Genomic DNA, 8,203 nt, shown 5'->3' with positions numbered 1-8,203 from the left:
TTTTCAGAGTCCACAGTCTCTCATGGTTCTTCTCCCCCTCCAATTTCCCCCAACTCCCTTCTCCTTTCCATCTCCCCATGTCCTCCGTGTTATTCCTTATGTTCCACAAATTAGTGAAACCATATGACAATTGACTATCTCTGCTTGACTTATTTCACTCAGCATAGTCTCTTCCAGTCCCATTCACATTGATACAAAAGTTGGGTATTCATCCTTTCTGATAGAGTCATAATATTCCGTAGTGTATATGGACCATATCTTCCTTTCCCATTAGTCCATTGAAGGGCATTTTGGCTCTTTCCACAGTTTGGCGACTGTGGCCATTGCTTCTATGAATATTGGGGTACGGGTGGTCCTCTTTTCACTACATCTGTATCTCTGGAGTAAATACCCAGTAGTGCAATCACAAGGTCATAAGGAAGCTCTATTTGACATTGTTTTAAATATGACTCATCCCTGAAAATTTTTTGGAACAGTGTCAAGTTGCAAAATTAAAATACATATTTACCTTTATCTATATCCATCTACATATAGATATAGATATATAAATAATTTATTTATTTGGCAGAGAGAGATTTCCGTAGAGGGAATATGAGCTGGAGTGGGAGAGGGAGAAACAGGCTTCCCACTGAGCAGGGAGTCCGATGTGGGGCTTGATCCCAGGTCCCTGGGATCATGGCCTGAGCCAAAGGCAGACACTTAATGACTGAGCCACTCAGATGTCCTTAATAATATTTTAAAGTGATATTATTCAAGTATGTTTTACGAAGTGATTGACCTCCATATGCTCTGAAAGAAGATATTTAATATTTCATTTTGACTAAAATCTGAGAACCAATTCGAATCACTCTGGGTTCTCAGTGTTTTGTCTCCTAGATCCTCTGTAGTAAAAGGGCAATCTAGAAAAAAAGCTACAATGGAAAGTCTTCTCACAAATATTCTACTACTGTCCTTGTAAATACACTCTTTTTCTGCTGAATTAAATCTGATGTAACTTTCAGTAGAGTAGAAATCTAGGAAGTTTATTTTGATAAAGGTGATAAATGAGGTAATTTTTGTCAATAAGAGAATTTAGGTCAAAGTTGTTTTGCTTTAAATCTCATAAAGATATAAAATAACATCATTATTACATTTAAAATAAAATGTATTTTTTCACTCTTCATATATTATTAAGATTCCTATAAGTAAATAAATGATTATTTTTTTAAAATTTATTTTAATTTTTTCTGAGTAGCAAGTTTAATTATTTATGCACCATACTCAGAGCTCCATGCAATACATGCCCTCCTTAATACTCACCAACAGGTTCACCTAGCCCCCATCCCTGCCCCTCCAAAATCCTGTTTGTTTCTCAGAGCCACAATCTCTCATGCTTCATCTCCTCTTACAATTTCCCCCAATTCACTTTTCCTTTCCTTCTACTAATGTCCTCCATGTAATTACCTATGCACCACAAGTAAGTGAAACCATATAATAATTGACTCTCTCTGACTGACTTATTTCTCTCAGCATAATCTCCTCCAGTCCTCCACATTGATAGAAAAGTTAGGTATTCATCCCTTCTGATGGCTGCATAATATTCCATTGTATATATGGACCATATCTTCTTTATCCATTGTCTGTCAAAGGGCTTCTTGGCTCTTTCCACAGTTTGGTGACTGTGGCCATGTTTCTATGAATATTGGTGTACAGATGTCCCTTCTGTTCACTACATCTGTATCGTTGCGGTAAATACCCAGCTGTGCAATTGCAGGGTCATAGGGAAGCTCTGTTTTTAATTTCTTAAGGAATCTCCACACTGTTTTCCAAGGCGGCTGCAACAGCTTGCATTCCCACCAACAGTGTAAAAGGATTCCCCTGTCTCCACATCCTCTTCAACAGACGTTGTTTCCTGTCTTGTTAATTTTGGCCATTCTAACTGTTGTGAGGTGGTATCTCAATGTGGTTTTGATTTGAATCACCCTGATGGCTAGTGATGATGAAGATTTTTCATGTGTCTGATAGCCATTTGTATGTCTTCATTGAAGAAGTGTCTGTTCATGTCTTCTGCCCATTTTTTGACATGATTATCAGTTTTGTGTGTGTTGCGTTTGAGAAGTTCTTTATAGATCCTGGATATCAGCCCTTTGTAGTGTCATTTGTGAATATCTTCTCCCATTCTGTGGGTTGCCTCTTTGTTTTTCTGTTTCATTTGCTGTGCAGAAGCTTTTGCTCTTGAGGAAGTACCAAAAGTTCACTTTCACTTTTGTTTCCTTTGCCCTTTGAGACATATCTTGAAAGAAGTTGCTGTGGTCAATGTCAAGTAGGTTACTGCCTACATTCTCCTCTAGGATTCTGATGGATTCCTGCCTCACGTTGAGGTCTTTTATCCATTTCTAGATTATCTTTGTGTATGGTATAAGAGGATGGTCAAGCTTCATTCTTCTATATATAGCTGTCCAATTTTCCCAGCACCATTAATTGAAGAGACTTTTTTTCCACTGTATAGTTTTTCCAGCTGTGTTGAGGATTATTTGACCATAGAGTTTTGGGTCCATATCTGGGCTCTCCCCTCGCTTCCACTTGTCTGTGTGTCAGTTTATGGGCCAGTACCACGCTCTCTTGGTGATCACAGCTTTGTAACAAAACTTGAAACCAGGCAACGTGATGCCCCCAGTTTTTTTTTTTCTTTTTGAAAATTTCCTTCGCAATTCTTTTCTGTTTCCATACAAATTTTAGAATTGTTTGTTCCAGAACTTTGAAGATTCTAGTGGATTTTTGCCCGGGGTCGAATTGAAGTATACATTAATCTGTGCAATAAAGACATTTAACGATGTTATTCTTCCAATCCATGAGCATGGCATGCTTTTACATCTTTTTGTGTCTTTTTCAATTTCTTTCATGAGTGTTCTTTAGGTCCTTAAGTACAGATCCTGTACCTTTTTTGTTCAGTTTATTCCAATGTATTTTGTGGTTCTTGGTTCTATAGTAAATGGAATCAATTCTCTAATTAACTTTTCTATATTTTCATGGATAGTGTATAAGAAAGCAACTGATTTCTGTACATTGATTTTGTATCCTGCCACATTACTGAATTGTTATATAGGTTCTAGTAGTTTGGGAGTGGAGTCTTTGTATCATATCGTCGGTGAATAGAGTTTGACTTCTTCTTCCACAAACTGAGTACATTTTATTTCTTTTTTGTTGTCTGATGGCTGTTTCTAGGACTTCTAGTACTATGTTGGATAACAGTGGCGAGACTGGTCATCCTTCTCATGTTTCTGATCTCAAAGGGAAGACTGTTAAATTTTCCCCATGGAGAATCATATTCACTGTGGGCTTTTCATTAATAGATTGATGAATTTGAGGAATATTCCCTCTATCCCTTTACTTTGAAGTGTTTTAATCATGATCTGAGGCTGTATTTTTATAAATGCTTTTTCTGCATCAATTGAGAGGACCATGTGGTTCTCTCTTCTCTTATTGATTTTTTTTCACATTGATTGATTTGTGAATATTGAACCACTCTTGCCTGCCAGAGATCAATCCTACCGGGTCATGGAGAATAATCTTTTTAATGTACTATTGGATCCTATTAGCTAGGATCTTGTTGAGAACTTGGTGTCCATATTCATCAGAAATATTGGTCTGAAATTCTTCTTTTTGATGAGATCTTTGCCCGGTTTGAAGACCAGGGTAGTGCTGGCTTCATAGAAAGAGACTGGAAGTTTTCATTTTCTTTCTATTTATCTCTTTTTCTATTTATTTCCATTCTGTTTTCTATTTATCTAAAGAACCACTTAAGCATTGGCAATGGGTCATCACTGTGAAAGCTCCTACAAATGCTAGTATGGCAAATTTTTAACTCATGATGACTGTACCTCTCCAAAGACCAGTTCTACACGTAATGCCCAGAGGTCAAAACAAGCATTATTAATAATGGGCATCCACTTGGACCCCGTGCCTTCTCTTGAGGGAAGCATTGTGCTGCTTAGGCCTCAGGAGTTTGTTGTACACTAAGTGATACCTCAATAAGCCTGGGGAGAAATGTCACCACAACTGGAAAACATGTTCACAGGGCTGTAAATTAAAAGAAAAAAAAACATACTTCAGAATCTCTCTTATGAGTCAGTAGTAACTTCATCTAACGATAAACCTCACCTCTCAGGAAGCATTAGATTTCTCTCATGGCATTTGATCAAGCATAAGGAAAGAAAAGGCACCATCATGATCTTTTTGTGTATGTGTGGGAACAGAGACTTGAAGACTACATAGGCACATGGCCAGTATATGAGAAATGGGGCACTAAAGTTTTGGTGCCTTGCTTACAAAGCAGCCACACTTTCTCTCACATCTTCACTGCCTGGAAGGGACTGTAAATTTCTGCTCTGACTTTGGCATCAACAGTGACTTTAATCCTTGCTCTGGAGCCTCCTGTGGGTGGCACATGCCAAGTGAAAGACACCAGGCCCAGTCCATGCTCAGCATTCAAGCACTTTTAGAATCCAATGGGTATTTCCCACCCTGATGCTTCACTGTTTCTCTTTCCCTCACTCCCAAACTCTTTTGATTACAGGCAGTTTCAGTGTTAATCCTCCCACAGTCTTCAAAGTCTGGAGTTCTGGAGCAGTGCTCCTTGCTGTGGCAGTCAGGCCCTAGGGCAGTTACATCTCACACCCACGTGTGGAAGAAGTTGAGGAAAATTCACTCCAAACTTCCCTTATTGGGATCTAACATTTCACCTCACACAATGTTGCCAAACGTGGAAATGCAGCCCCCTTGTGGGTAATCTGTCTTCTTCACCTAGCCAGCCATGGTTTCTGTGTGATTACCAGAAGATAATCTCCTACAAAAAAAAAAAAAAAATGTTCTTCAGCGATTGACCATTAAGATGGGCACCTGGCTTTCTTCCAAAGAGGTAGAAAGAATAGGCTATGTGTTGCAAGTTGGAGGCAGAAAAGCTCAGCGATATAAGAAGAAAAGGACCACTTAGTGTTCTGTTCAAATTGACCACTTAAAATAACCTCTTGCTGTGTTATGTAGACCTTTTGAAGGAAACAAACTTAAGTCATCATTTTGGATAAATATAAATATTAAATGAGACAACTTATGGATTGACTTTTCCTTTTTGGTCATGTTTATATATGAAATATGTTGCATTTGAATGGATTTTTCTTGCCCTGTCAGCATCAACGTTTCCCTCCACAAAACAAAATCTGAGATAGCTGGATTGATATATGTCACTTATTAACTCCAGAAACTCCTAGACATCCATAAACTCCTGATTATTGTTCCCATGCCATCAACAGGGAGGCTCTAAGGATCACGAGCAGTACCTGGTGGATTCCATGGGTGAATGCAGCACTCACAGCTGAGGGCTGGACCTTATGAAGAAAATATTTCTGAGGGAAGAAGGAAGACACAAGGCACATCAGACCGTGGGATAGATGAAGGGTCTAAAGTTTCAAGATCAGAAGACTTGGTAGATTATCCTCACTTCCAGATACTGCTGAGCTGGGAAGGAAATATCTGCATGAGTAGGAGAAGACTTAAAGCCAGCAAGATTCTGGTGATCATGTGCATGTGACTTAACCTGTTCTCACCTGCTGGTGAGAGTCTCGACTGTTTGAGGGTCAAGAGTGGAAGGAATTTGCACAGAACACCTGATGGCTCGTTGGATACAGTGGGAGTACAATGGCTGATCAGCAAGTATATGGTACTTATGTGAGCATTCTAAATAGTTAGTAGGTTTCTGTGACCCAGGCATGTTTGTAGGGGGCAGCTCAGGAGATAGATTTGGGCCCAGTGCTGACTCAGCAAGCCCTGGGTCAGACAAACCACAAGCTATGTCAAGTCCCCAGGGGATGGTAGACTGGGCCTTGAGAGATTGGGGAAGACAGAGCTGTGGGTATAAGGGGAATAGACTGAGAGCTAACTTCTCAGGATTTTTGTAGATCTCTGGAGGGCCACTGACTTGAGACCCTAAACCTTAGCTTGGTGGCCAGGACCCTTCACAGTCTACTTCAAAGGAGCAGAGACTCTCAGTGCTGGAATGAAACAGTGGGGCACATCAAACTGTATACCTTCATTTTTAAAATTTTTTTTTTAGATTTTATTTATTTATTTGACAGAGAGAAGGACACACAGAGAGAGAGCACAAGCAGGTGGAGTGGGAGAGGGAGAAGCAGACTCTCCACTGATCAGGGAGCCCAATGTGGGGTTCAATCCCAGGACCCTGGTATCATGACCTGAGCCATAGGCAGATGCTTAATGACTGAGCCACCCAGACACCCCATACACCTTTATTGTAGAAGAGAGAAGACTTGTCTTCATTCTAATACATAAGAGGAGAATTGTTGGATCATATGGTTGTTATTTATCCATTTTTAAGTACTCTCTACCCCCAATGTGAGGCTCAACCTCATGACTCCTATACCAAGAGTCACTCACTCTTCTGATTGTGTCAGCTGGGTGCCCCATGTTGAATTTTTTTGAGAAAACTTGACACCGTTTTCCATAGTGGTGGCACCCATCTACAGTCCACCAACAGAGCCCATTTACAGTCCCACCAATAGAGCATAGCTCCCTTTCCTCCACATTTTGGCAAAAATTCTTCTTTGGACTTTTGGATACTAGTCATTCTGACAGGTGACATCATTTTGGGATCTGATTTGCATTTCCCTGGTGATAAGTGGTGGTGAACATCTCTTCATGTATTTGTTGGACCTCTCTGTGTTTTCTTTGAAAAAATACCTAGTCTGAACTCTGCTCATCTTGTAACAGCTATCTGTTTTTGTGTTATTGAGTTGTATGAGTTCTTCAATATTTTGTGTGTGAGACATTTATCAGTTAGGTAGTTTGCAAATATTTTCTCATCTTCAGTATGTTGTCTTTTCAATGTGTTGATGACTGGGGATTTCCTTTGATGTACAGAAGGCTTTTAGTTTAATGCAGTCCCAGTTGTTTTTCATTGTAGCTTTTGCTTCTGATGTCAAATCCAGAAATCAGTGTCAACAAGGAGTTCAGGAAACCTTCTTCCAAAAAAAAGTTGTGTTAAGGGGATGAATGACTAGATATCTTCTGACCCCTCTGTGCTGTATAGTTTTAATAGGTTCTTGCCTGGTTCAGTCTGCACAGCATCTGACTCTAGATCTCAGAATCTATAGTTCAAATTTTGGTCATGGAGCTTATTATAAAAAGGCAGGCGTGTTAATAACATTCTGCCCAATTTCCAGCTAGGTATTTTATGGGTGTAGCTGTTTTGTTGAAGTCCTTGCCACATTGTGACTTTGTTGTTGTGGATAGAGTGGAATAGACATTAAGTTGCATTGCTTTACTTGAGGTTGCCCAGTGTTTCCAAAGCACTTATCATGGAGACTGTTGCTTCCCAATTTTATATTCTTGGAGTTTTTGTTGGAAATCAATTGACTACACATTTGTGGGTTTTTTCCTGGGTTTTCTACTCTGTTCCATTGATATATGTGTCTGTCTGCATGTCAATACCACATGATTTTCATTTCTATAACTTTGTAATACACTTTGAATTCAGAAAGCATGATGCCTCCAGGTTTGTTTCTTCTCCAGATGGCTTTGGCTATCCAGGGACTTTTGTGGTAGTATTCACTCTGTAGATTACTGGTTTTATTTCTAAAAATGGCAATAGGTCTTGACGGGGTTTGCACTGAATATTTAGATTGCTTTATGTAGTTTGGACCTTTGGGTTACATATATTCTAGGGTTCTATTAGCATGAAATGTCTCCAGACTTAACTCTGTCTTCTTCAAATTCTTTCATTAATGATTTAAGTTTTCAGTACACAGATCTTCCACCTCCATGGGAAAATAATTCCTGTGTATTTTGTTCTTTTTTAGTGATTATAAATTAAAAATAATTGTATTAATTTCTGTCCTTGATAGCATGTTATTCATGTATAGAGATGAAACTAATTTTTGTACATAGAATCTGTGTCCTTAAGTTTAGGACTTAATCCATCTGTTTGTTCTACAAGAATTTTTGTAGTGTCATTAAGAGTTCAATATATGGGGGAGGAGTCAAGATGACAGAGAAGTAGCAGGCTGAGACTACTACAGGTAGCAGGAGATCATCTAGATAGCTTATCTAAAGATTGCAAACACCTACAAATCCAACGGGAGATCAAAGAGAAGAAGAACAGCAATTCTAGAAACAGAAAATCGACCACTTTCTGAATGGTAGGACTGGTGGA

The sequence above is a fragment of the Enhydra lutris genome, unplaced genomic scaffold, assembly GCF_002288905.1.
Source record: "Enhydra lutris kenyoni isolate GAN:26980312 unplaced genomic scaffold, ASM228890v2 scaffoldscaffold126, whole genome shotgun sequence".
In the NCBI taxonomy this organism is placed as follows: Eukaryota; Metazoa; Chordata; class Mammalia; order Carnivora; family Mustelidae; genus Enhydra; species Enhydra lutris.
The sequence above is the reverse complement of the archived record's forward strand: the minus strand, read 5'-3'. Positions refer to the sequence as shown.